General features: G+C 43.8%; 1 long non-coding RNA gene across 3 annotated transcripts; it reads right to left on the bottom strand.

Moving 5' to 3' along the window:
- Positions 1-11,454: 11,454 nt before the first annotated feature.
- Positions 11,455-15,812, bottom strand: LOC144365520 (uncharacterized). Of its 3 annotated transcripts, none has more exons than XR_013424042.1 (4): positions 15,522-15,812; positions 14,654-14,891; positions 14,155-14,300; positions 11,455-11,610 (listed from the first exon to the last, which is right to left on the bottom strand). It is a non-coding gene; the product is annotated as an uncharacterized LOC144365520 (long non-coding RNA). The 3 variants fall into 3 exon arrangements; XR_013424043.1 differs by lacking the exon at positions 11,455-11,610 and adding an exon at positions 12,688-13,075 and having other exon boundaries at positions 15,626-15,812; XR_013424041.1 differs by lacking the exon at positions 11,455-11,610 and adding an exon at positions 12,688-13,075.
- Positions 15,813-16,628: the final 816 nt, after the last annotated feature.

Raw genomic sequence — 16,628 nt, forward strand, 5'->3', positions numbered from 1 at the left:
AGGCAGCATACAGAATAAGGATAGAATCTTAAAGGCCGCAAGAGAGAGGAATTAGATCACACAGAGGGGGAGACCAATTCAGATCTCAGCAGATTTTTCAACCCAGACCCTCAAAGCCAGGAGATTGTGGAACAATATATACTAAGCTCTGAAAGGAATGGATGCTAACCAAGAATCTTTTTTTTAACATTTTTTTATTATTAGTTGTTCAAAACATTCCAAGAATCTTATATACAGCAAAATTAAGCTTCAGATTTGATGAAGAAATAAAAACCTTTAATGATAAACAAAAGTTAAAATAATTTACAGTGAGAAAGCCTGCACTACAGAACACCCTCAGCAAAATAATCCAGGAGGAGGAAATGAAAAACAACAATGAAAATCAGCAAAGAGAGGGATTACACTAAAGGAAAGGTCAATCAAAGGAGAAACCAAGCCAAGTTAAAAAACAAAAATAAACCAAAATTTCCAGGAATACAAATCATATTTCAATAATAACCCTGAATGTGAATGGCCTAAACTCATCAATTAAAAGACATAGGTTGACAGATTGGATTTTTTTTAAAAAAAAGACCCAATAATATACTGCCTTCAAGAGACTCATCACAGGAAAAGACATCCACAGACTGAAGGTGAAAGGGTGGGAAAAAAATGTACCACTCACATGGACCACGTAAACAAGCAGGGGTTTCCCATCCTCATATTAGATAAAGTGGACTTCCAACCAGAGGTAGTGAAAATGGATAAAGAAGGACATTTCATACTGCTTAAGGGACTCATACATCAACAAGACATAGCAATCATAAATAGCTATGCCCTAAATAATGGGGCATCTATGTATGTCAAACAAACTCTTCTCAACTGTAAGAACCGAATAGACCACAACACAATAATACTGGGTGACTTTAATACACCTCTCTCACCACTGAACAGATCTTCCAAACAAAAACTAAACAAAGAAACTATAGAATTCAATAATACAATCAATAAGTTACACTTAACAGATATATAGAGAATATTCCATCCATCAACAAGCAAATACACTTTCTTCTCAGCAGCACATGGATCTTTCTTCAAAATAGAGCATATATTATGCCACAAAGCAAGTCTTAGCAAATAAAAAAAAAGAGATACTACCCTGCATTCTATCTGATCATAATGGAATTTAGTTAGAAATCAATGATAAAATAAAAAATAGAAGCTACTCCAACACCTGGAGACTAAACAATACGCTATTGAGTGACACATGGATAACAGAAGACATGGGGGGGAGATTAAAAAATTCTTGGAGATATATGAGAACTTACCAACTTATCAAGATCTCTAGGACACCATGAAGGCAGTGCTAAGAGGAAAGTTCATGGCATGGAGTTCATTCATTAAAAGAAGAAAAAGTCAACAAATAAACAAGCTGATATTACAGTCCAAAGCCTTAGAAAGAGGAACAAACCAACCCCAAAAGTAGTAAAAGACAGGAAATAATTAAAATCAGGTCAGACATCAATGAAAATGGAAACAAAAGAAACAATCCAAATAATTGACCAAACAAAAAGCTAGTTCTTTGAAAAAATGAATAAATAAAATTGACAAAAACCTCAGCCACACTAACAAAAAGAAGGAGAGAGAAAATTCAAATTACTAAAATTTGTGATGAAGGAAATATCACAGGAGACACTATTGAAATACAGAAGACAATTAGAAAATATTGTGAAAATTTATACTCCAGTAAAATAGAAAACCTCAAAGTCACCAACAAATTTCTAGAGACATATGATCAACCCAAACTGAGTCAAGGGGACTTACACAATTTAAACAGATCAATTTCAAGCAAGGAAATGGAAGATGTCATCAAAATCCTACCAACCAAGAAAAGCCCAGGACCAGACAGATTCACAGCTGAGTTCTACAAGACCTACAAAGAAGGATTAACACCAATACTCCTCAAAGAATTCCATGAAATAGAAAAGGAGGGACCCCTTCCAAACTCATTCTATAAAGCTAGTATCATCCTGATCCCAAAACCAGGCAGAAACACTCAAGGAAAGAAAATTTTAGAACGATATCCCTGGTAAACATTGATGCAAAAATTCTCAATAAAAATCTGGCAAATCTAATTCAAAAACGTATTTAAAAAATAGTGCACCAGGGCTGTGGATGTGGCTCAAGCGGTAGCGCGCTCGCCTGGCATGTGTGCGGCCCAGGTTCGATCCTCAGCACCACGTACCAACAAAGATATTGTGTCCTCCGTGAACTTAAAAATAAATATTAAAAATTCTCTCTCTCTCTTTCTCTCTCTCTCCTCTCTCACTCTCTCTTTAAAAAAAAATAGTGCACCATGATCAAGTGAGGCTGGTTCCAGGGAGGCAAAGTTGGTTCAACATATAGAAATCAAAAAATATAATTCAACACATTAATAGACTTAAAGATAAGAATCATATGATTATATTGATTGATACAGAGAAAGCAGTTGACAAAATACAGCACCCTTTCATGTTCAAAACACTAGAAAAATCAGGCATAGTAGGAACATACCTCAACATTGTAAAAGCTATCTATGCTAAACCAAGGCCAACAACATTCTAAATGGAGAAAAATTGGAAGCATTCCCTCTAAAAACTGGAACAAGGGATGCCCTCTTTCATCACTTCTATTAAACATAGTCCTTGAAACTCTAGCCAGAGCAATTAGACAGACGAAAGAAATTAAAGGGATACAAATAGGAAAAGAAGAACTCAAACAATCATTATTTGCTGACAACATGATTCTATACTTAGAGGACCCAAAAAATGTTTCCACCAGAAAACTTCTAGAATTAATTAATAAATTCAGCAAAATAGCAGGACATAAAATCAATATCCATAAATCAAATGCATTTCTAATCATCATTGATGAGTCCACTGAAAGAGAAATTAGGAAAACTACCCCATTCACAATAGCCTCAAAAAAAAAATAAAATAAAATACTTGGGAATCGCCTTTAAAAAAGAAGTGAAAGATCTCTACAATGAAAACTACAGAACACTAAAGAAAGAAATTGAAGAAGACCTTAGAAGATAGGAAAATCTCCCATGCTCTTGAGTAGGCAGAATCAATATTGTCAAAATGGCCATACTACAGAAAGCACTATACAGATTCAATGTGATTCCAATTAAAATCCCAATGTTAATCCCAATATCAATATTTCTCAATGAAATAGAAGAAGCAATCATGAAATTCATTTGGAAAAATGAAAGACCCAGAATAGCCAAAGCAATCCTTAGCAAGAAGACTGAAGCAGGAGGCATCACAATACCAGACTTTAATCTATCCTACAAAGCTATAGTAACAAAAATGGCATGGTATTGGCACCAAAATAGACATGTAGACCAATGGTACTGAATAGAAGACACAGAGACAAATCCACATAAATACAGTTATCTCATACTAGACAAAGGAGCCACAAACATAAATTGGAGAAAAGATATACTCTTCAACAAAGATAGCTGGGAGAACTGGAACTAAACCCCTCACCATGCACAAAATTTAATTCAAAGTGGATCAAGGAATAGGAATTAGACCAGAGACCGTGTGCCTAATACAGGAAAATATAGGCCCAAATCTTCGTTACGTCAGATTAGACCCCGATTTCCTTAACTCCCAAAGCACAAGAAATAAGAATAAATAAATAGGATGGACTCAAACTAAAAGACTTTTTCTCAGTAAAAGAAACAATCAATAACGTGAAGAGAGAACCTATAGAATGGGAGAAAATCTTTGCCACACGTACATCAGATAGAGCATTAATCTCCAGGATATATAAAGAACTCAAAAACACCAATAAAACAAACAATCCAATCAATAAATGGGCTAAGGAGCTGAACAGACACTTCTTAGAAGAAGATATATAATCGATCAACAAATATATGAAAAAATGTTCATCATCTGTAACAATTAAAGAAATGCAAATTAAAACTACATTGAGGTTTAATCCAGGTTCTTTTTTGGGAGGGGTGGGGGGGTACCAGGGATTGAACTCAGGGGCACTCGACCACTGAGCCACATCCAAGCCCTATTTTGTATCTTATTAGAGACAGAGTCTCTGAGTTTCTTAGCGTCTTGCTAAATTGCTGAGGCTGGCTTTGAACTCACGATCCTCCTGCCTCAGCCTCTAGAGCCGCTGGGATATACTTATAAATATACTTCTAGCTGAAATAAGACAAAGAAAGTAAGTTGCTGGTAGGTTTCTGGGAAAATGATGATGAATGTTTTAATATTCCCAAATAATACCAAATCAGCAGCGTATCTAAGACAGCAAAACTAAAGACCCAATCTCCAACACAATGTGGTAATAAGGCTCCCCAAGAGTCTCCTAATTGAGGGAGTGGAACCCAAACACTGGCAGCTGCAAGAGCTTGGTGTTAGCTTCATCTGTGCAGAGGGCAATGGGGAGGCCCTGGACAGCTGGTGGCTAGATGGAGAGGATAGCCCGAAGTTACCAGCAGGAGCTGACTGAAGCACTGGATCAATTGGAAAAGGTCACTTCAAGGTGGGAAGGAGGGGAGGGATCCAGTAAGGGCCTGAGCCCAGTGGGACCAGGACTGAGGGACCTGCTGGTGCTGGAGCAGCGGGGGCCCTAGAAACTCATGATATTAGCAAATCAAGACTCTCCCTAGAAAAAGGGCCACGTGGAGAGGAAGCAGATGGGAGCAGAATCCAAAGTAAGTAGTCCAGGGAAAAGAGAAGCCAAGGGAAAAGAAGTAGAGCAGGTAGATCTCAGGGAGCCTGAGGCCACGTCTTTCATCCTCTGTGCAAAGAGCAGGAGAGAGAGCTCAGGGATCTCAGCACACCCTAAAGAGAAAGCAAAGTAGTATCGACAAAAAGGCAGCAGCAGATAGAATCAGAGACCTGGCAGAAGTTCACTCTGAGTAAAGAGAATATGGAATACCGTAAGAGAATACAGAAGAACAAGACATAAATGTCTCCCTCGGTGACACAAACCAGATAACGAAGCACTTAAGAAAGACGGGTCTTGTCTGGTACCGTGGTGCACATTGGTAATCCCAGCAGCTCGGGAGGCTGAGGCAGAAGGATCACAAGTTCAAAGCCAGCCTTAGCAACTTATGAGGTCCTGAGCAACTTAGCAAGGAGGCCCTGACTCAAGATAAAAATATATTTTAAAAAAAGGGCTGGGACTGGGTGCAATGGTGCATTTCTGTAATCCCAGTAGCTCAGGCGGCTGAGGCAGGAGGAACGAGAGTTCGAGGCCAGCCTCAGCAAAAGCAAGGTGCTAAGCAACTCAGTGAGACCCTGTCCCTAAACAGAATACAAGAAATAGGGCTGGGGATGTGGCTCAGTGGTCAAGCGCACTTGGATTCAATCCCCAATACCAAAAAGAACAAAGAACAAAGGCTACAATCTGCTATTCAAAAACACTTTCTTTTTCTTTCTTTTTTTTTTTAAGAGAGAGAGAGAGAATTTTAATATTTATTTTTTAGTTTTCTAGTTTTCGGCGGACACAACATCTTTGTTAGTATGTGGTGCTGAGGATCGAACCCGGGCCGCACACATGCCAGGCGAGCGCGCTACCGCTTGAGCCACATCTCCAGCCCCCAAAACACTTTCTTATAGTAAAAGAGTTTATCACTAACTACATCATCAAAGAATTTACCCCATACCTAGGCAAAGTAACCTGCATGGCCAACACCAAGATGCCTTCTAGCAAATTTACTGAACATTATGAAAAAATATTTCATCATTCAAAGACCAAGTAACTAAACTTGTTCACAGGGACAAAAGATATATTATCAGGGGTCCCCAGGTTTTCAAAGGGCCATAGGTAGTGACTGACACAGAGAATACAGTTCCTTTTTTAGGGTGTTTAAAACACTCTGAACTTGATAATGATGATAGCCAAACATCACTGTGAAAACATTCAATGTCACTGTGAAAACATTCAACACTTGAATGGTGAATGTGTATTTTGCCACAAAAAAAATAGCAAGACCCAGCTACATCCTGTCTACAAGAATTACACTATAAACATAAAAACAAAAATACGTAGAAAAATGGTAGAAGATATACCATGCTAACACTACTCAAGATGCTATTTTATGGGCTGGGGAAGTGGCTCAAGTAGTAGCGTGCTCGCCTGGCATGCGTGCGGCCCGGGTTCAATCCTCAGCAACACATACAAACAAAGATGTTGTGTCCACTGAAAACTAAAAAAAATAAAATAAAAATTCTCTCTCTCTCTCTCTCTCTTCCTGTTTAAAAAAAAAAAAAAAAGATGTTATTTTATTATCAGTTCAAAACAAATAATATTACTAAGGTTAAAAAGCAAATAATATTACTAAGGATAAAAAGTTCACTGCTTAATGATAAAGGGATCAATATATATATAATATATCAAGATGATATTATAATTCTAAATATTCCTGCACCAATCAGCAGAGTTTGAGTATATATGAAACAAAAATTGATTTTGAGCACTGAATTCTGTCATTTAATCTAACAAAAGAGGTGAAAGACCTCTATAGTGAAAACTATAGAACACTAAATAAATTGAAGAAGGCCTCAGAAAATGGAAAGATCTCCCATGTTCTTGAATAGGCAGAATTAATATTGTTAAAATTGCCATACTACAAAAGCATTATACAGATTAATGCAATTCCTATTAAAATATCAACAATGTTCTTCATATAAATAGAAAAAGCAATGATGAAATTCATTTGGCAAAATAAGAGACCCAGAATAGCCAAAGCAATCCTTAGCAAGAAGAGTGAAGCAGGAGCCATCACAAAACCAGACCTTAAATTATACTACAGAGCTATAGTAACTAAAATGGTATGGTATGGTATGGTATGGTATGGTATGGTATGGTATGGTATGGTATGGTATGGTATGGGCACAAAAACAGACATGAAGATCAATGGAACTGAGACACACCCACATAATACAGTTATCTCATACTAGACGAAGGCACTATAAACATACATTAGAGAAAACATAACCTCTTCAACAAATGTTGCTGGGAAAACAGGAAATCCACATGTAACAAAATGAAATTAAGCCCCTATCTCTCACTCTGCACAAAACTCAACTCAAGGTGGATCAAGGATCTAGGCATTACCCCAGAGACCCTGTGTCTACTAAAAGAAAAAGTAGGCCCTAATCTATATTATATTGGCTTAGGAACTGACTTCCTCAACAAGACTCCTAAAGCAAAAGAAGTAAAATCAAGAATCAATAAACAGGATGGTATCAAACTTCTTCACTGCAAAGCAAACAGTCAAGAACATGAACCGAGAGCCTACAGAATGGGAGAAAATCTTTATCACCTGCACCTCAGATAGAGCACTAATCTCTAGGTCACACAAAGAAGCCAAAAACTTAACACTAAAAAAACCAAATAACCCAACCAATAAATGGGCAAAGGAACTGAACAGGCACTTCACAGAAGAAGAAATACAAATGGTCAAAAAATATATGAAAAAATGTTCAACATCTCTAGCAACTAGAACAATGCAAGTCAAAACTACACCGAGATCCCACGTCACTCCAGTCAGAATGGAAGTTATCAAGAATACAAGTAACAATAAGTGTGGGCAAGGATGTGGGGGGAAAGGCACACTCAGTCATTGCTGGTGGGGCTGCAAATTGGTGCAACCACTCTGGAAAGCAGTATGGAGATTCCGTAGGAAACTTAGAATGGAACCGCCATTGGATCCAGTTATCTCACTCATCAGTCTACACCCAAAGGACTTGGGCAGCCAAGAAGACAGGCAACTATGACCAGAGGTCCTCGGTGTGTTCTCTGAGTGACTGAGGAACCATGAATCTCCAGGACAGGCGATGTGGGGCCTGGCAGGAACCAACCCAGCCAATCGGTCCCATCGTGGAGAGGAAGACGGAGGGGAAAGCCAAATCCTTACTTGGGCAGTCACTTTTGGGAGGGGAAACAGAACCTTCAAGGGTCTGGCTCACTCCTACTGCAAGGCTTCACCATCAGCATTTGACACAGAACATCATCTGCAGGGCTCCATAAATGCATATGAGGTTGACCTGAACTGGAAGGGCAGAAACATAAATTCATCCCCATTAACTCTGACCTCGTTAGACTCGGTTCTTTGTAGTAAGCTGAGTTCCTGCTGGATTTACCTCCTCTCCATCCTTCACTTTCTGTTCCTAGATCTCACCTGCTTCATGACATCACAGAGCTCGAAAGTGCACACATGCTAATCCCCTCCCCATAATGAAATATGGGAAGGAAGGGGACAAGGACAAAGCATGTGTGTGGCCTGCCTCTAGAGACGTCCTCAGCATTTTCCACTGGCCATTAGTTATCCATGCCTGAGTGAGGCCATGACTCAGGGCGTCTCCACCCAATTACCAAATAGCAATGACCTCAGTTCACTCAGGCTGTGCTCCCGCAGGCGCTAGGCACCATGCAGGGCGCTTTCTATGGATTAGATGATTCCATCGTCCAAAGAGCCCTGTGACCAGGAAGTCAGGTGGAGTGTGTAAGAACACCATCGCTGCTCGGATCCCAATTAGACATTAACCAGCCCTGTGTCCACAGACTCGCCATGACCCCTCCTGGTTCTGCTTCCTCTTTGATGAAAGGAAAGGACTGGTTGATAGATCCCACTCAAATGGAATACCCTCATGTAGTCACTGTGTGACAAACTAAGGTGACACATGTAGTGCCCCTGCCATAGGCTCTGACAGCAATGTGCACTTAATCCACAGTAGACATGTTTATCCTTACTCCCAAGGCTGAGGAAATGTAGGGTCATGGACAGTAAGTAAAGAAGGCACATGGCAGAAGGTGGCAATCACCAAGCACCTGACATCTGCTCCCTCCATCTTGTCCTTGAGGACACTGTGAGAGATCTCACCACTGTCCTAGTGGAGTTCCAGTATGCTCTGTCTCTCTTGCTCAACAATATTTAAAGCCTGGCTTCAGAAAGACAAGCCAGTGGAGGAACTCAAAAAGGAATGTCAGAGACAGGCACCGTGGTGCACGCCTATAATCCCAGCGGCTCAGGAGGCTGAGACAGGAGGACTACAAGTTCAAAGTCAGCCTCAGCAACTTAGCAAGGCCCTAAGCAAATCAGTGAGGCCCTGTCTCTAAATAAAATGGTAAGAAGGGCTGAAGATGGGGCTCAATGGTTAAGTGCCCCTGTGTTTTAGTCCCCGTACCAAAAAAGGAATGTCAGAGAATTTCTCTTCTTGGCCATTCCCTTTTTCTCTTTTTCTAGGTTGAGAGACCTGGGACATCAGAGCAGGAGAATTACCAGAACAAACACAGGGTCAAAAATGAGAACTGAATGAATGGAACAAATAAATGGATGGATTCATTCATTCATTCACAATTAGTCTGGACATTGCAAAATTGACCATAGGCCGGGTCGATGGTGGTGTTGGCGGCAGTGGTCTGGCATAGTGACCACTTCTGTCGCCACAGGAATCCCTGGGAATTTTCTCCTTGGCTCCTCAGGAAATTGAACTGCTGTATGACACACGGGAACATTTCCAATGTCAAAAATTACAACCAACTATAAAATGTTTTTTTTTAATCCAAGCCACAACCACCTGTGTTGTGTAAACATGCCAGGAAGGAAAATGACTTTGCCCAAGGACCCTGGCCATAAAGTCCAGGCCACACCCAGCTCTGTCGCCTGTCCCAGCTCCCATGAAGTCTTGTGACTTGTGTGGCACGCTGAGATTCTACTCTGTGCTCCCCACGCCTTGCCTAGAGTGAAGACCTCACCTGGGAACCCAACTGTGCCAAGCTGAAATGAATTATTGACCTCTCCTTGGCTAGGGAAATTTCAAAATACCAAGGACCTTCGTCTGCCGTGTGTCATGTGCAGATATTTTCTTTTGGGCCCAAATCAGGGGGTGGAAATCCAAAGATACAGAGCAATCATCTTCTGTATTAAGTAACTCGGATTTCCAACAGGTGTCCACCACTCTGACCTCACCTCTCCCTACACTTTACACTCTACAACATGCACCTACCAACGAGAGCCCCCCAGCACCCATGGCCTGGCAGACCCAAGCCCCAGCAGGTGTCTCTCCACTGCTCTGCCACATTTAAAGATTCAGTTCAGGGGCCTGGGGTTGTGACTCAGTGGTAGAGCACTTGCCTGGCATATATGAGGCACTAGGTTTGATCCTCAGCACAGCATAAAAATTAATAAGTAAAATAAAGATGTTGTGTCCATCTACAACTAAAGAAAAAAAAATTTTAAAGATTCAATTCAGATCTTCTTTTCATTAGTGGAAGTTTGGAAATATCCATTACACAGAGTGTTGTTTTAAAAAAATCCCAGCTCAAGCAGTGCCTCCTCCTCTTCCATGATTTTATTTATTTATTTATTTATTTATTTATTTATTTATTTATTTATTTATTTATTTTTTTGGACAATTCAAGTATCCTGTCCCTCCTCTAGGCTTCCTAAAAACCCAGAGTCTGTCTCTATTATAACAGCACACAATAGTGGTCAAGGTCTTGGATTCGAGGGCAGACACATCTGGGATCAAATGCCGTCTCCATTACTGACTTGCTGTATGAACCTGGCCCCAAATTCCACTGTTGTTAAATCAATTGATAACAACACCTCAGATGGTCACAGCATGTAAATGAGATGAGGCATTTAGGACACTTGTAGGAAACCTAGCAAGAGGAATGTGCTAAATAAGGGATGCATTTGCAGATTATCATCTTAACCCAGCTGACACCATAAGGAGAGTCCATATTCATTGTCTCCCCCTCTGCTCCATGGGCTGGTTTTTATTCCCAACTCCTGGTAGAGGCTGGGAAAAGAATATTTTTAGAGGAAAATATCTTTCAACAGACCATCCTCTCTGCAGATAACTTTTTTGAAATCTATCGAATCTGCAGACTTAGAAGCTCATTATTAAGTATTTGTTAAATGACGCCCATTCACTGGATGCTCTGAGGGGTGCAGAGATGAAACATGAAAAGTCCTGCTCCTCAAGAGACGAGCAATTTAAGCCTTTTGAAATTTCAAAATAAAATTTAAAACGTTGATCCGTGCATGCTGCAAGTATGTGTTGAAATATCACATGGAATCCCATAAATAATTAATTATGTGTTAAAAAATTTAAGGTGTGAATGACTGCTAACAGGTAGGTGGGTTCTTTTTGGGGTGGTGGAAATGTTCTATAATTGTATCGTGGTGATTACTGCCTAACACCACGAGATTACCAGCAACCACTGAGTCGTACACTTTCATATGGTGTGCTCCTATAATCCCAACAGTTCAGGAGGTTGAGGCAGGAAGATTGCAAGTTCAAAGCCAACCTCTGCAACTTAGCAAGGGCCTAAGTAACTCAGTGAAAGCTTGTTTCTAAATAAAATATTTTTAAAAGGCTGAGGATATAGCTCAGTGGTTAAGCGCCCCAGGGTTCCGTCCCTGATACAAAAAAAAGAGAGAGAGAGAGAAAAGAAAAGAAAATATGGTGCACTTTATGTTATGTGAATTTAATAACTCAATAAAGAAAAGAATTTCCCCAAATTTTTAAGGACAGAGGGTATAGCTCAGAGGTAGAGCATTCATCCAGTATGCTCTACTCAGCAAGCCTCTGGGTTCTATCCACAGCACTGCAAAAGAAAAAAAATATTTACAATTAAAAAAAAAAAAAAGCAATGCCTTGAATAGCAAAGATGGTAAAATAAAGATCTAACCAAGAGAAAATCAAAATTAATTGCCAGGTACCTTGCCTCCATCCCCCACAGTTCCTCAGAACCAAGTCCCTAGCCCCATCCTAGGTCCTCACCCTGTCCCCTATCCTCTCCCAGGTGAGGAATTGGTTTATGAGCAGCCCAAGTCCCACTCTGTCCTCCTGTCATGAGGTCTACCTGCAGAACCCAGTTTATAGATGAGAGAAACCAAGGCTCATGGAGATTAAATATCTGCTCAGAGCCCCAAATTCAGCAAGTGGCAGAACCTGTATCCTATGCCAACTGTGTTTGACAGCCAAGTCCAGCATCTCTTCCACCTGTCCTTCACCAGGGAGGCATTGACTGAGAAAAGCATCAGGGTGTAATGAAGCCTGTGTGCCCCTGGGGGCGTAGTTCAGTGGGAAGAGGTTATGTGCTCACCTGGAAAAGTTGGGTGTCCCGCAAAGGTGAGACTGCACACTGGGTGCAAACAACAGAAACTTAACTCTGGCTTCTGGGGAGCCCAGAATTGACAGAAGGATGGTAGAACAGGCTCAGGAGACGAACAGGAATCCAGGGAGGCCCAGGAGCAAAAACCACATCTAAGGTCATGTTCCCAGAGTCCTCTGGGTATGATCCACAAAAACCTTGATGCAACCCCCCCACAGTTGTCATAGAGAACGCAAATGAACTCTCCCTTTATATCATGTTTCCCCCTTGAGAGCCCCATTGCTGGCTGGTAGGGTCTTTTTAGCCAAGTTTTGGTCCATGTGCCCAGAAATGCAGTGAGGGAATGTCTGTCCCAGTCAGTTTCCACCGTGGGTGGTTTACCTCCTGCCAATACTCACACGACGGGGCCTTACTCTTAAATAAGAAGTGAGAAAAGTATACTAAGTAGTCCCCTCCCCACCCCAATAGCAAAATCCATTGCAATGATTTTCTTTGTTTCTTTCTTTGTTTCTTTGTTTCTTTCTTTCTTTTCTTTCTTTCTTTCTTTTTTTTTGAGAACAGCAACCATGACTTTAATACTTCTTTTATCTTATGTTGTTTTCTCATTTTGTTTTTTAAAATTTTTTATCCATTTCAATGATCAAGAAGTCGAAAGAATGAAATAGAGTACATGAGATGTGGACATTTAGAGGAGGGGTCCATAGTGAGGGTGAAATGAATTCAGGAGAGCCCCATGAAGAGGTGTGTCTTGACCTGGGCCTTTAAGCACAGAGAGGACATGGCTGTCTGTGATGAGTACCCTGACCTGCTCAGCAGCCTTGCCAGGGTCCTCTGAGAGCGTCCAGGGCCTATACACGGTGCATGTCCACATCTCCATCCTTGTGACCACCATGCTAGGATCTAGCAGGTGCCACTCCATCTTTCCAGGTGATCTTGCAGGCTAGCTTCATTGGCCCTGCGTTTCCAAGAAACTGAAGCTTAGAAATGACAGGCGTGACAGAGAAGGCCAGTGGGTCCTTGGTGGCCTGTGCCATCAAGCAGCCTGCACACCCCTCCCAGCGTTTCATTCCTGCTCAGTGCTTTTCCCAGGACTTTTTTTACATCCCTCGTGATAATGCCCTGAAATGGTGACAGCCACATATGATTATCCCTCTCTCAAGCAGCCGAAGAACCCAAGGCCAAGGTCACCCAGCTTTCAAGGACTCGGGCCCACGTAGGCCTGGAGCTGGCTCTCTGCCCTGATCCAGCTGGGCAGCTGTCTTCACCCTGTGCCCCAGGTGAGGGGTGGAGCAGTTAGGGGAACGGATCCCATTAAGCCTTGCCCGTCTCCACGAGGTAAGCCCACACCCAGCCAGCCCTGGACGCCAGCTCCCCTGAGTGCAAGGGAGCACTTGTCTGGGAGAACAATGGTATTGATTATTCTGGCAGTTACAGCTGGCATGCTCAGAGGCTGTTTGCCCTGGGGTTTGGGGTGGCTCTAGCTTGGATGTGTGGCCCAGTTACTCATCATGCCTGCTCTGCCCGGGCCCCTGAGCTCCCTGTAACAGCCCAGGACGTGCGCTGTCCCACCAGCCCCTGTGCCTCTGGGAGTGACCAGCATTATGCCTTGGCTGGGTAAGGGCTGGTCTGTGTCCCTCCAAAGACTGGGACAGGTGCCTGAGCTCTCTGGGCTTGGTCCTTCCAACCTTCTTGATCCTGGCCCCATGCAACTCATGAGAACTTTCTAGGCTGGGCTGTGTCCGGGCTCCATTTGCTGGCCAGCTATACGACACTCCAAATATGCTAACACCCATGAAAGGACAGGCCAGCTCCTGCCTGCCACACTGTGGTCCCCTCAGTGGGCTGGAAGGCAGAAGACCTTGAACAACTCCTGATTTAGCCATCCATACAAGACCTTCTGCAGCCCTCTCAGGCCTCAGGGCCCCCGGATGTAAGATAAGAAGCGGAATGGGCCAGACCCCAGGCCTCTGCACCCGTATCCTGCTCCAGCTGACTCTGTGGGGACATCTCTGAGTACATGCCCATTGGGCTTACCTTGCCTGGAAAGCACTCATTCACAGTCCGGAAGAATATCTTGCAGAAGCAGAAGAAGAATCCACCTCCTTTCTCCCCAGGATGAGTCTGTGCAGTGTGTTCAGTGTGGGAGGCCATCTTCCATGTGATTTGAGTTACTTCCCTGGCTGGGCGAGAGGCGGTTAGGCACAGATGTGTCAGAGCTTTCCCCACCCTTCTCCAGGTCCGAGGGCTTGTCCATGCAGAGGCATGTCTGGCCACTGCCCCGAAGACCCAATGGTCATCCCTGACCTTGGGATGCTGCCCCCCTTAACCTTCATTGGATGGGATTTTCCCCAGAATTTTTTGTTCCCCAATAAAAGCCCACTCCCTGGCGTGTTCTCCCTCCTTCACTAGTCTCTTCTGTAAACCTCGCCACCGCATTAGGTGACTGGAGGCGGGAGCTAGGAGGAGCCGTCCTGGAGCTGGTTTTAAAGGTAATTAGAGTCTTGTCTCTTTAATTTAAAACTCCCTAGCGAACCTTCTTTCATGAAGCCAGTGCGCGGGGTCGCAGGCTAGAGTGCAGCATCTGGTAGCGAAGGCCAGGGATCCATCTCCAGAAGCTTCCTGACAGCGGTTATCTTTCCTGCTTCACTCCTTGGCCTGTGGCTCCTTGTCTGCTTTAGAAGTTTCCACACAGGAGCCAAGAGCTTCAGGTTCAGCCTTTTGGGAGAACCCAGGTGAAGACGATGGGCTTGGGAAGGTCTCAGGTCTCTAATCTGCAACACATGAAGGATGTTCTTTTAAGAAACACCAGGAACCAGGCATGGTAGTACACGCCTGTAACCCCAGTGATGTGGGAGGCTGTGGCAGCCTAGGCAACTTATCAGGATCATCTCTAAATAAAATATTTTTAAAAACTGGGGATGTAGCTCAGTGGTAAAGCACCCCTGGGTTCAATCCTCTGTACCAAAAAAAAAAAAAAGAGAGAGAGAGGGGGGCGGGGAGGAAAGAAGGAAGGGGAAATGGCTGCCAGTGGAGCCCCTAGAAGGTTCCAGTTGTCCCTTGAGAGGCGCTGCCTCCCAGCTGGCCACAATGGCAGAGGAAATCCCATGCATCCAGAATCTCACATGGCACCCCACCTCACCTCCCTCGTCCACGAGCCCCAAGATTCAGGGTTTGCAGGCTGGGTAGTGCACACCCTGGGTCATGAGCCCAGAATTGGGGCCAAGATTCCAGCAGGTGCTCAGGATCAACAAGCATCAGGTTTCCTGGCTGAGGTTTTGCATGTACAACATTCTCCCTCTTTCCAGAAGGGGGGAAGCCTCAGAACCCAGCCCTCGTGCTTCTCTGACACCCCCTCCCAGCCCCACACCCCCAGATCCCCCTCCACATCTTAGCCCATCCACCTGAACAGATGGGTGCTCCTTGGAGGCATGTCTCAAGGCCGCAGATCCGCTTCAGCTTAAAGAGCTCTAGTACCTACCCTCCATGCCCTGAGCCCAGGTCTTACCCTGGGTGAAATGCGGCCGCGGGGACTTTGCTCCCACAGGACCGCTGACAACACCCTGATTCATCTCTGGCTGCTGTGGAGCACCAGGCAGAGCTGGGAGCACAGGAGGGTGAGAGCAAAGGAGGCTGGGGCCTGCAGTTTGCTCTAGGCCATAGCTTGCTCAGCCAGGTGGCCACGCATGGGCACTGCCCCCAGCCCTCTGGCTGAAGCTGCAGGTTGCCCCACACAACCCTGTAGAGCCATTGACCCATGCGGGTCCCTGAGTCAGCTACAAATTCTGCTTGGCCTACATGTGGAAGGCCTCCCGCTCTCCCACTCCCCACTCTGCTGCCAGCACTGCTGAGGCCGCATGTCTCTGAGGGACTTTGGAGTAGGCACGGCGTGGACCACATCATCACACACCCCTTGGTACCTTTTCCAACCTCCAGGGTCTCCAGATGGTGGATGTAGAACAGCTCACACCAGGTTGATCCTGTGCTCAGAGTTCTTTCACAGAAGGTCAGCCTTTCAGAAGAAAATCCTCCGGGCCTCTCGGAGACCCAGCCTTACCCATCACCTGGCCCTCCCCAGGCCCACTCTGTCCAGTTACCCAGAGCCCATGTCACCCTTTCTCTCCATGGGTCACGGCACACTATGTTCCTGCTCCCTGGGATGCTCTTCTCCCCCTTGATAGGTGGTAACCTATCCTTCAAGAGGGCTTCATCTTTAGGGAAACTCCCCAGATGGAGATGCTCCTGGCCAGGCTGGGTGTGGCCCTCTGGGTCCCTCAGAACTGGAGCTCATTTGTGTCCTATCATGCCTGAGCTGACCCCTGTTCTGACTCCATCTGCTGACTGGGTTCTTGGAAGATAGTTCACATGTCTTTTCCATCCTCTCTGTGCTCAGCAAAATCTCAGAATACAGTACATCTCAAAAAATGTTTATGGGATGGATGGATGGATGGACAGATGGATGTGTGAATGGATGGATGAATGAACAGACAGTTGGAGAGATGGACAGATAG

The sequence above is a fragment of the Ictidomys tridecemlineatus genome, chromosome 7 (genome assembly GCF_052094955.1).
Source record: "Ictidomys tridecemlineatus isolate mIctTri1 chromosome 7, mIctTri1.hap1, whole genome shotgun sequence".
Lineage (NCBI taxonomy): Eukaryota > Metazoa > Chordata > Mammalia > Rodentia > Sciuridae > Ictidomys > Ictidomys tridecemlineatus.